The sequence below is a fragment of the Plectropomus leopardus genome, chromosome 11, assembly GCF_008729295.1.
Source record: "Plectropomus leopardus isolate mb chromosome 11, YSFRI_Pleo_2.0, whole genome shotgun sequence".
Taxonomy (NCBI): Eukaryota; Metazoa; Chordata; class Actinopteri; order Perciformes; family Serranidae; genus Plectropomus; species Plectropomus leopardus.
This window is the reverse complement of record NC_056473.1, coordinates 21,387,641-21,400,245: the sequence shown is the minus strand read 5'-3', so window position 1 is coordinate 21,400,245 and position 12,605 is coordinate 21,387,641.

Sequence of the window (12,605 nt, the reverse complement as noted above, 5' to 3'; positions counted from 1 at the left end):
CACAAACTCATTACCGCCTCAGACTTGCTCCCGGCCCTCCGACGTTTAGGATACATTGGTCTAACGTTGTGGGAGAACCCAGTGATGACTCACATCTGACAAGCAGAATAAAGCCCTTAACAAAGGATGATAATTGAAAGATGGGATTCAGACCGGTAGCCATTGATAATGCAAATGAAAAAGGCTGAGCTGCCTTATTGAATATGTTGTGAGTTTTTAAAGCTCAGAGTCCTTGCTGATATAAAATTATCTTTCAGACATGATCAATTTTTTTTCCCCCAACACTGTATGTGTTGATGAATGCTTTGGGCTCGGTGATGGACTCGGGGTGAGGATGGTTGGGGGAGTTAATGAGATAGTTGACACTTTGGGGGTTAATGAGGGGCTGGAGGGAGAGGGCTAAATGATTGGACTTCTGCTTGGATGAGCATTATAGTGGCTGCTAGAAGAGAGCAATGTAGAAGCTGTGGATCTGCTGTAGCCAATTATCTAACACGAAAGACACAAAACTCCTCTCAATTGTATTTTTCGGCGATAATAAAGAGGAGATTAGATGTGTTATCCATTGTTCTTTTGTCTTGACTATCCTTGAGGGCTGGGTAGTTATAGACGCCGATGCGCCTCAATGCTCCTAAAACAAAGTCAGCAGTGAAGGGGGAAGAAAGGAGGCGGACAGGACAGGGATAGGATAGGAGGAGAATGAGTCCCCCCACTCCTCCACTCCACAGATCTCCCATCAGCTCTTGTCATCCCTCTAATGAATATCAGTTAAATTGCTCTGTGGATCTGAGGAGTTTGGATGTCAATGTGATTTGTGTGAGTGTGGCGGATGGAGGGGCCCAGACTAATGAAAGGCGAGCCCAGCCTGACAGAGTGATGAGCATCAAGCCCATCAGACCAATCACACGAGAGTGGCTGACAGCACCGACAGACAGACAGCTGAGGAGGAGAGGCTATGTGTTTAGGAAAACAAAATGGCTGCCAAAATAGTGGCGGATGTCTTTAGAGCATGTTGATATATATCACTCCTGTCTCCCTGTGCTTGCGCAGTTGTGTCAGCTGATACAGGCAGCTGATATGTGGTTCTGAAAATACATAAATTGTGATTTCAGGAAGATTTATAGAAGGCGTCTCTCTCGAGTGTTTAAATGCTTCACGTTAATCAGAGAAAGTCTTAAAAATATCAACAGGTTAGGAGGATAAAATGGGTAAACTGCTATTAAAAAGGAACGACAAATCAAATGTTCCTCTGAGTGTCTCCGGCTTGACGTCCTAATTTGATAAACAACCGTGTCGTTGGCTGCAAATAAGCTTCCCTAAACCCTTGCATGCCAAGATGGAAGACAGTGTTAGAAGTGTTGTCCATTCTTGCAGCCTCCGTAGTTGGAGGTGACATGATGTCTTATGACAGCAGAGAAGGAGTCATGGGTAGAGCCAAGTTAGCTTCACCTTCGACCTCTGACCCCTGTCTCTAATTTATTTGAGCAGTCACACGCATCTATGACAGCCGTTATAAAGGTCATCCGCCTATTTTGCACCAGAACGAAAGTATTGCCTTTAAGGGGATAGTTAGGATTTTTTGAGGTGGGTTTGTATGCGATACTTATCTATAGTCAATTTATTGTGTACAGCAAATGTCAGTCAGCACGCCCCCTGTTTGGAGAAGCAGGCAGGAGTGCATCATGGAAGCTAAGCAAACTACTGCTGTGGAGGGGTAAGCGACAAAACATACTTTAGTCACCTAAAAAACACAAAAACACACAATATCAGTTTAAGTGTGACAGCCCGTTCAGACGAAGTTCCCCATCGATGCTCTTGTCAAAGCCACCGGACTCCATTGGCAAAAACATAGTTTTAGCTTGCTGAACAAGTGAACTGCTGGTCTACCGCTGCTTTGGTCAGTTAACTAGTTTGTGTTATCGTGTGACTTTGGTGAATCTGAACTAAGCCTTTTACATGCTAAAGTCACAAAATAACACAAACAAACTAAGCAACCAAGGCAGACCAGCAGCTAGTGTTCACATATGTTGAATTATTGTTTTACTCATGGGAGTCTGGTTTTGAAGAGAGCAATATAACAGACTCATTTTCGCCTTGGAAATCACTGTCTGACAGCAAGATAAAATGGTGAAAACACTCTCAATGAAACACACATTTAAACGGATATTAATTTTTTTTTAGGTGAGACTTTTTGAGGCAGCTAAAATACATTTTATTGCTGACCCCTCCACAGCAGACGCTTCGGACTCCAACCTGCAAACTGAGGATGTCGGCTGTCTATGAATAAGTATACGACCCCAATTCAAAAATATATGAACTATCTCTTTTATATAATTTATGTAATTGGCACAAATGATTTAAGCCAACAATAGAATGCAGAGATTTTTGAGAGAGCAAGTGGAAAAGAGATGCAGACAGAGACACAGAGAGGAAAAGACAGAGAGGTGAGTTTAAGGTGGTCTGATTTCCAAAAAGTGCCTTCACTAGTGAGCGCAGGTTTTCATGCTGCTGTGTTGCAGTGTGCTGCCGCTGCCTGAGATAGCTGTCAGAGGCATTTTGGTGTGATATCTGACAGATTTGCTAAAGACACTCGTCTCAGGGCACTACTCTATATATCGTTAGTTTAATGCACAATGACATGACCAATTATAGCGAGCTCCATGCTCAAATAGCATGTCAAAACCTGTGTATCAATCCATTAGATCCTGTCTCCCATCACATTAAGTGGTACCTTTAGCTATCTGTTCAGCACGTAAAGGAAAATGCTGACGGAATGGAAAATCTGCCTGTGCTGTTCACAGGGCGGATGTCTTTTGGAGAAGGAGGTTTGCCTCCCTCTCTCTCTCTCTCTCTCTCTGCTTCTTTGTCTCTCTGTCTCTCTTTGCCGCTCTCTCGCTCACTTGCTCATCCCAGCCACGGAGCGAAAAAATGCATAAACAATACATCTAGATAATGGCCTGCATTGTTTACTTAGCTCTGAAAATGTATTTGTGCAAAACTCTAAAATGCATTTAGGAGGAATCATTCACTCTGTGTAAAGCCTTGTTGACATTGGGGGTGCTCTAAAAAGCAGGGGAAGTGTCATAACAACATCATATATCACTGTATCAATTGGAATAAGAGGATGTGATGTGTATTACTCAGAACAAACCAGTAGATTCGACCAGTGGCTGCCTCCGCCTCGCCCAGTATTTCTGCATCCAACCTGCTTTGTCGGCCATGACAGTGGGTGGGAGGAGGTATGTGATTTAGTGCGGTTGGTCCTAACGACCTCTCTGTCCTTGTGACGAGGACACACAGCCTCGGGGCGCTGGCATGGAGGATGTGCCTTGGACCGCCTGGCACCTCGCCTGGCACCACGCGTGGCAACACGTCCACAGTCTGCCGCCGTTCTGATGGATTGGCCTGTCTCTGGTGCCACCTTCATGAAATCACTTTTTGATTTGTTGTCATGTTTTTCTCCCTTTTTTCCTGCTACTTGGGTTTTTTCACGGGTAAGAACACCCTCTGGTCAGGTATTACAAGAGTGATTAAATTAACCTTCAATAAATCAGCATAATAGAGCATTACCTGCAAGTGTGTGTGCGTGCCTGCCTGCCCGACGGTATGAAGGTGTGCGATCAGGAGGTCAACCTCAAATGTCCATCCATGACTACTGTATGAAACACAGTTGCCCCGTGGCTGAAGCTGCTCTTTCCAATGTGCCATTTCACAGGAAACACATCAATAAGGCGCGATTACAAGGCTGACAAAATTAATCTCAACTGTCATTTCATACAGCTCCGGTTTGAGAGTGCTCTGATCAAGTTACATTAGTGGGAAGCTACTGAATGATTTGGAGAGGAATCAAAATCCATTTGACTTCCTTTCTGTTTGCCAAGGGCTTATTATCATCATGAACCATTTCTTTTCAGAAACAAATGACATTTATGAGTGCATTTTAATCTAGGTTCCTAAATTTAATACATATAATGTTATAACTGTGGAGCTTTGTTTTGTCAGCTAGTGGGACTGACATTTGAGGCAGAAAATCAGTAACATGACTTTTTCCAGTGTGGGTGTGCACAGGCTTACAATGCAAAAAGTCCATTGTGCTTTAAAGGTCCAGTATGTAGGATTTGGGGAGATATATTGGCAGAACTTAAATATAATGTAATATAATAAGTATAGTTTCCTTGGTGTATAACCACCAGAAAATAGGAATCATTATGGGGGTTTTCAATACCTTAGAAGCAATTGTTTATGTTTAAATAGGGAGCAGGTCCTCATCTACAGAGATAGTCATGTTAACAGCTATGTGTCTACAGTAGCCCATAATGGACAAACCAAACTTTATTCTGATTTATTATGTGTATTTACTGATTTTAATCATCTGATCTGTTTGTTTTGCAGATATATTGGCTCTCAGTAAAAACTTCCTAAATGTCTGTATCAGCAAAAAGGTGAGCACATATAGCTGGGCGAGCAGCCCCACTGGGACATACCAAACAACATAAAAGAAACACTCATTTGTAACTGTAGACTGCTTTATTTTGAGTTTTTACTTCATTTCATCACATGATGTATTTCTTTTGGAAAATGAGACCTCTGCTGATAGTTCGGCTCTCGTTAAAAACCTCCTGAACAATGAACACTTCTGATCGGGAGAAGTTTCAGCTGGATGAAATCTGCACTCCTCACCACTAAATACCATTAAAAATCCCTAAATTTTAAACTCTGTTCCTTTGCAGGCAGAAGAGATATTGAAATGATCTTCCTATTTAAAAGTAGAAATACCAGAGTTAAACACCTGCATTCAATTATTTATTTAAAGTCATGACCCATAAAATTGTAATTAAAACAAATACTGTTTGTGATACTGTTCCTGGTCTACACTTTTTGAGCAACAGCCATTCAATTTATGATATATTCAATGATTGCTACTCAATATCATTTAATTGTTAGTGGCAGAGTCTGCAATTTCTGCACTGAATAAAAATGTCCTTCATGCTCAGGAGGTAGTGAGGAGTGTTTCACACTGTATTAAACTGCATTTTTACTACCAGTAATCACAGGTGTCACCAAATCGACCAGGATTACAATTTAAAGTATATGCTCAAGTACTCATTATGGCACCATTTCAATTGTTATATTACAATAAATATGACTGAAATACTTTCACTGATGTATTTATGGTAAGCAGCATCTTGATGTTGTCAAGAACACAACATTTCTGACAATTTTATAATTTAGTCTTTAATGCATCAAATTTTATAAAGTGGTGTTATGTTTACTAAAATCTCAATCTGAAAAGTTAAAAGTAACTATAGACATGTAACAAGTGACAACCTTAAGTACTTAACTACTGGCACCTTAATTAAAAATGTACATTAAAATGTACTGTTCTCAAATGTACTCCACCACTGGTTTTTAGTGTCATATATTTAAATTTGTAAATAAATTAATGTTTTTTTCCAATATTTGACTGGACTCATATTAAGCAGGGGGTCTGGGGGTCCAAGATATTTTGAGCGTCAACCACTTAATTTCTTACATTTTGATGATTTTTTTGTGTGCTAACGTGCCTTTTCTGCAATCATTTATGGTGGAATTGTCATGGTATGCTACTTCCTGCCTCACTTGCTTCATCTTCTTTTCATTTTAATACAGCCACCGCCTAATTTGCTGAATCCCTTTTTTAGCAGCCAGACAAAATACCTGTCCCCTGTCTACCCCCCAACCCCCAAAATTTACACCTATGAATATCATTGTGTAGATAATACACTAATAGATTAAGGTAGGTGGCTTGATATATTGAAAATGTGATGCCATATACAGAATAATTCTCAAAACAAGCTGAGTTGGCAGAACTGTTTCATGTAAAAGGAATATTTTTAAAAAGTGAGTGCTCAGCTGGGTGATTTGTTAAGATGAAAAAACCCTGTAACAGAGCTTCCAACACTATTTTCAACACAGACCTTACTGTTTCTCAACTGACAGAGAAACAAGCTAAACCTCAGACAACTCATTCTTTCCATCTGCGCTGTCTTCGGTGTCCTTCACGAGCAAATCTTGACAGCTCTGTCCAGAGGAGGAAGGCAAACTCAGGACATCTGCTTCTCTGCTTCACGGAGACATGGCAGGGATTTTGACACAAGGTGTCAGGGTAATCTGACAAGACAAGCCTCATGTTTTATCGGAGCGTTCAAAAAATGTGCCGCCGTCGCTCTGGCTCGTGTCTTCCGTACATCATTCTGTCTTCTCCTTGACTGTTATGCATTGCGTAGGTGGCATTGAAATGGAATGTCCTGTAAAACAGACGAAAGAGGGGTGAGAAGGAAAGAGAGGGACAGAGAGAGAGAGACGGAGAGAGAAAGAGAAAGAGAGAGAAAGAGGAGTCAGACCCGTGACCTCTTCGGCCGTGCGATGTGTCTGGAGCTGGCAGGGGACGCAATTGAGAGTGACACTCCTGGTTGGAGCTGCCAAACTGCCACTTCCTGTCCTCTTTATTCACACATAGCAGGAGTTTAAGCTGGACGTTTGAAGAGCAGAGAACAGACATGTGTCTCCTTGTACAGCATTGCTTCTGACTGTCATTATTGTGGTTCATGACCACTCCATCAACGTCACAGTCCAACACCCATGTGCCAGACTGGGACGGAAAAAATGGGGAAAATGAAAGGAAAGCAGTGTAATGGGTCAAGACATGAGTTTGTGTGTTGTTTTTTTCTTGTAATTGACTGAAATATAAAACTTTGGTTGTCAGCATAGCTCCCTTTGTTCAACTCTTCATGCCTCCTCTGGTGTATCATTGGATTTGGGAGTCCTCGGTGGCTCAGCACGATCAAATTGCCGAAGAATTGGAGAAATTGGACTCATAATTTTGATGTTTTGTGTTGAATAACCCTTTAACTTTGTTAGGATCAAGTTTGTCACTCTCCCTCTTCTGCTCTTTCCTTTAATGGCTTTGTTTTTCTCCTCTCCAGCATCCCTAATAATGCTTTCGCCTGAGATGGGTCACTTTCACCAATACAAATAAGATTCAAAGTCATGTGTCCAGCTCCAGGTTTTCATTGAATTCTGTCCCCTTAGGTCAAGTTTGTTTTATTTCTCTGATATTCTTGTCTTTCCTGCCTTTGTCTTACCACTATATCCATCTTTGTTTCTGCTCTTTTCTCTCTTTTTTTTCAGTCTCTCTCTCCGCACAGGCACACACTCTCTCACTCGCACACACGCATACACGCACACATTATCCTTGGGCTATTACCAGGATAAGTCAATTTGATCCATCCAAGGCAGTGGATGTCATTTTATTCATATATTTTCAAGCCTGGTGACTTTATTAAAGGCTACTGCTTCAATCTATCCTGAATGGATGAATGCACCCACTGATGAAACAGAGGAAAAAATGAGGCCCACACAGCCTGAAATGACCACAGCCAATCAGCCTGTCATTTTCAAACATGTTCTCAAATTCTGTGTTTTATATGCAATCGAAAACAGCTTGGTGATTCCAAAGCTTTTGGCACAATGTTTTCTATTCATCTGTGAGTGAAGAGACAGAGAGCTGCCTGCCCGCCTTCCAATGACAAGAGAATGGCTGTTGAGACTTCCAGCTTGGGGGAAAAAATGAGATGTTACAGTCAGTGGAGGCACGGAGCAGAGAAAGTTGGAGACGAGACAAAAATGTGTCTATTCATGCCAACTGGTGTCCTGACCCTCCTCCAGGCTGCCATTGCCTTCTGTCAGGAGAGGGAATTAAAGGGCCATTCACCAGACATGAAGACTTCCACTTCTTTCTATCCAGGCCTCATCCCATTCCCTTTCACCCTGCTCTTACTCCTTTTAGGTCAACTCTGATACCTAATAGGTGCTGAAAGAGGAAACTTCCCACTAAGGTTCATACAGGAGAAAAATGCGCAGGTTCTGTCTCTTTAAGGTGAGTATGGAGATGCCAGAGTGCACACAGCCAGCTAGTCTTCCAGAGCAGAGGGGAAGGTCATATGGAGTTCAGAGTGAGAGTGATGAGTGATGGCTGTAGAGGGACTCTGGTGTCTGCTGCTGCACCTCAAAGACCAGGCTTCACTGACTGTGAACAGGCCAGGCCGAGCTGGGACTGGACCAAGGACAGCCAGGGCTGAACTCGAAGTCTCAGTGCGTTCAGACTGCCATTAACTGGATCAACAACTCATGGAGAGCCTGTTCTTTCTCTGCTGAGACATCAACACCAAAAAGTTTTTGACATCAGCGAGCTTGTCAGCTGTAAGAAGTTGTACTTCTGGAGGATGCTGAGCATCCACAGTCAGATTTCATGTTCAAATATAGAAATAAAATAGATAATAATTTTGCAAACCAAAGACAATCCCCACCATTCTTTTTTAATTCATGTCTTAAGTCCCACGAGAAATGACAGGTGTCACGCCACTGTCCTAAAGGCTTAATTATCAGACACCCCATTACTCTGAAACTGGACCAAAAGCCCATTTCCCCAACAGGTCATTATCACAAAAGTAAATGGCCATTACTCTGAAGGCCTGTTGCTCAAAAAAATGCACACTTTCTTGAATTAGTTTCAGTTTCCCAGCAACATTTGAGCCACTGATCCAACATGTTTTGCAGCATTTCCAAGCGGCATTTCTACTGACCCTTTGTGGCATGTCCCAAGGGCATTTGAGCCACTGATTCTGGGTATATTTACCGACCCTTCGAGGCCTTTCTGTGCAGCATTTGAGCAACAGAACGCTGTTGTTTTTCACTGACCCTTCCCTGCTTTTCCACCAACTTTTCTGCCACTAAATGTAGCTGTTTTACTCCAAAAAAGATCTTTTCCTAACCATAACAAAGTGTTTTTTGTGAGCCTAAACTTTCACACATTCAGCACAGCTGGTTGACGAATGTAAAGTGTCTGCAGTTTATAAAAACGCACAATGCAAACATTTTTTTCAGGTGTTGGGTTGTTTTACTGCATGGAGTCTGTATTTTCAGAGCATAGAGAGCGATGGCTGTTTGTTCTGGGGAGAACAGACTGTTTTTATGTGTTTCCTTTTTACAGAAACACAATTTATCTTAAAATATGGACTGGCTCATTTGTTTCTGGTGTCTGATAACTTAAATACTGGGAGATTTAAAGTTTTGTAAGATGATGAAATATCCTATGTTTTGAGAAGCCCTTGAACGTCTCAGACCCTTTTTCTCACGTGTGGCAAAGTTTCAACTTAATCAGTGCCAATCACAGACTGCCATCTTCAGAGGAGGTGGCACTGAAAAAGAGGAAAACCAGTCAAAGAGTGAAGAAAGCCGGTGAAAGTACAGAGATATTAGGCGCTACTTTTAAGTTGAGCGCTGTCGTGGAGCCGTTTTAGTGCGATATTTTTTTTTTTTTTTTTTGACGCCAACGGCCTCGCTACGTGTGGGACTTTATCGGGCCTGGATATCCTGAAGGAGAAACCACCGAGTTTGTCACCGAGTTTCTGAGTGAGTATGGACAACGAGAGCTGTTAGGGTGTGCACATTTCTGTTTAAAAGTGTGGAGGTTCATTATTTTCTATGAATGTCTGGGTTAGTGTGCGTTGGTTGCTGCTGCAGTGGAGGTGCTCAGGACTGCATGCCGGAGGAGGCCGTGTTTTCTCACGCAGAGCCAGCGGAAGGGTTTCTCAGCGGAAGGGTTTCTCATGGCAAACATCACCGGTTTTAACAGACTGTCACCAACAGTGAGTACAGACAATGTTTTCCTTGCGGATTTCTGTGAGCTCCAACAAGCGCGCAAATGTTGTACCACAAGCTGAATTATAAAATTCTGGGTTTTTTTTTTTTTTTTTGCTTTATTTTCTTTGGGTCATGAGGCAGGTTGAAAGCTGTGTTATGGCTGTCACGGGATGAATATTTTCATTGTCATTTCATTACATCCTTCTGGTTTTAGGTTCATTCGTGTGTAAAATATGTTTGATAAGTGAGCTCATAATAACAGTATAGATTTCCAATAAGTCAGAGGTGTCTGAAAGTTTTTTTGAATGGCTGCTGGATTAGATCATGTGAATTTAACTGGGGCCAGCTGTTTTTGTTGTTGTTGTTGTTGTTGTTCGTTTTTCTGCATTATATGGATCATTTAAGGCAAAATCACATATAGATAAGACTAATGCAACAGGTTAATCTTTCATTGATTTTTTTTTCATCACTCCTAAAAGCAGCGGCCCTCACTGTCTATGCTTTTTGGCTTTGGTAATGTCCACCACCTACTAAGAAATCTGTGCTGTAAGATATCCGTATGTTTGCTTGTTTATCTTCTGATTATGAAAACACATTTGCTCTGCCTGCGTTGTTGCTATGTGGTGCATGTCTATGACCTGTATGATAGTCTTGCTATTGTGAAGCGTTGCACCTTCAAATCAGTATTTTGGCTGTAATGTCTGCAAACTTCCTGTGACTTTGCACATGAAATTTCATGTGCAATGTCACAAAGAAAGTGGTCATATATGAAGTTGCTTTGGTGACACTCAGGTCACACCTTTGCAAAAGTGGTGCTGTTACAATGAATAGCAATATTTGCAATGTGCACATGGCAGTTTGGTTAGATTGATGTGTGCTCCTCCAAGTTGCTTCAGGTCTGTATTTTGTAGCAGTGAACACAGGGTGATGGTTTGAGTTTGCAAGTTTCCAAACAGTAGAAAAATTACAGACGAGGCAGGTTCACACAGTTTAGCTTTCATCGGCCACAACTAGTGAGACTCACTAGTTGTGACTAATGGCTCTTCATGTTGACCAAAATATGAATAGCACTATAATATATCGTGGACATTTTGATAGAGTTAACTTCCAACACCAACTCAGATTAAAAGCACCAGAACCTGAAATTTCCATCTGTTTTCTGGATTCAGGAGACCCAGTGTGCTCTAACAGGTAGTCATATCCAGCAGACTGCTTCCTATTTTTCTGTTTGGGATGATTTCTAATGAGGTAAAGCTTTTTTAATGAAGCTGTAGTGGGCTTGCAATTGAATCCATATTTCACAAATCTTTAGATTGTGGTGATATGATGAAAGGTTTGGAGGAAAATATTTATTAATAATTTAGATAGGACGGCAATAATACATATTTTCAAATGACATGTAGGGCTCATACCTGACTAGTCCCGTAACCCCCTTCACGATCATGTTTGTGAGTTAAGACTTTGTTGCTACAAGAAAGAAAATGCACTGTAAGTGAACAAACAGGCAAGGAGTTGAGGGACATCACAAAGATTTTGCATCCTCCGGGTGACACAGATCACATCATGCTTTAACGACATCCTGTGGTCTTTCCAGTGCTTTCTGTTTGACTTAACCACACCAAGCGATAAACCAGAGGCTCCCACAGCTGTAGAGAAGAGAGATATGTGCGAGCGCATGTGTGTGACAGTTACGGAATCAAAATTCATCCCCTCTTGCCTCCGAAAGCCTCCCGCACCCCTCCACCGCCCCTCTCCACCCTCCTCAACTATCAGAGCTGTATCGTTTTGCAAACCTCTGCGGTGATGTTGTCAGGCTTCTTTCTGTGAAGTGGCCCCAGCCATAAAACAACAGTGACGTGAGTGATTGATCCAGCAATGAAGATGGCAATACTCCTCTGCATCAATATGAAGGCAGCCTGCGGGACTGGAGCCCTTTCAGACAGCTCTCTGTTTCTCCTCAGAGGAAAAATCCATACACAATTGATGGCAGTTCAAAGAGAGGCTTTATTGTGGGATATCAAATAAAACATCAGAGAACACAGAGAACGAGAGAGAGAGAGATAGAATGAAAGAGTGCATGTGAGAGAGTGAGAGAGTATGGGCGTGAAAAAGGGGGAGACAGAAAGAGCGATCTGCATTTTGCTTTATCTCCTTTTTGCACCTGAATGGTAATGAAGTGGCTTAGATGAAATGGAGAGACTTCGTTTCCAGAGGACTTGCAAACAGCAAGTGGATGTCAACAGTATCTATGGCACAATTACACTATATGATCCTACACAGAAACGGTATGCAGATACAGAGACCAGGTGATTGTGTGCGAATGAGGACAGCCTAGATAGGCCGGTAAAGGTGTTAAGTATTTATAGGGTTATTTCAGGGTATAAGGGAGAAGTATAAGTAAGAGGGAGAGATATCAGTCGTTTCCTGTCTGTTCTCTGCAGCCTGGCCTCCGGCAAACCCCGTTATGATTTCATCAGCACTGCTTCTAATCCACTTACTTAATGAAATACATAATTAACACAGCTTAATTGTGGTAGGGACAGTTTTGACTGAAATCATTTCCTGTGGCCACTGTTGCTGTAATTGAATGTGTTCTTCACACCCCATCGAGACCTTCTGGTTTCGGCAGAGGTTTGTTGGTTTTCTCATTGTTTAATTTGTGTCTGATTGTTTATCCGTAGTTCCACGTGCAACATATCAGTTCACCTCCAGGGATCAGATTTTGATTGACGTGTAGGTTTTGTGACATACAGTTATACTAATTAAAGCTGTAGCTGGCAGTGTTGTGTGTAACGTGTTACAAAGTAATGCATAGCATTTGTAATGCAGCGATGTAACTTTAGTGTTCTTAAGTCATTTTTTTTTTTGTATCTGATTGTAGTGATAACATTTTGAATCTTCAGCGCGTCTACTCAGTCAGG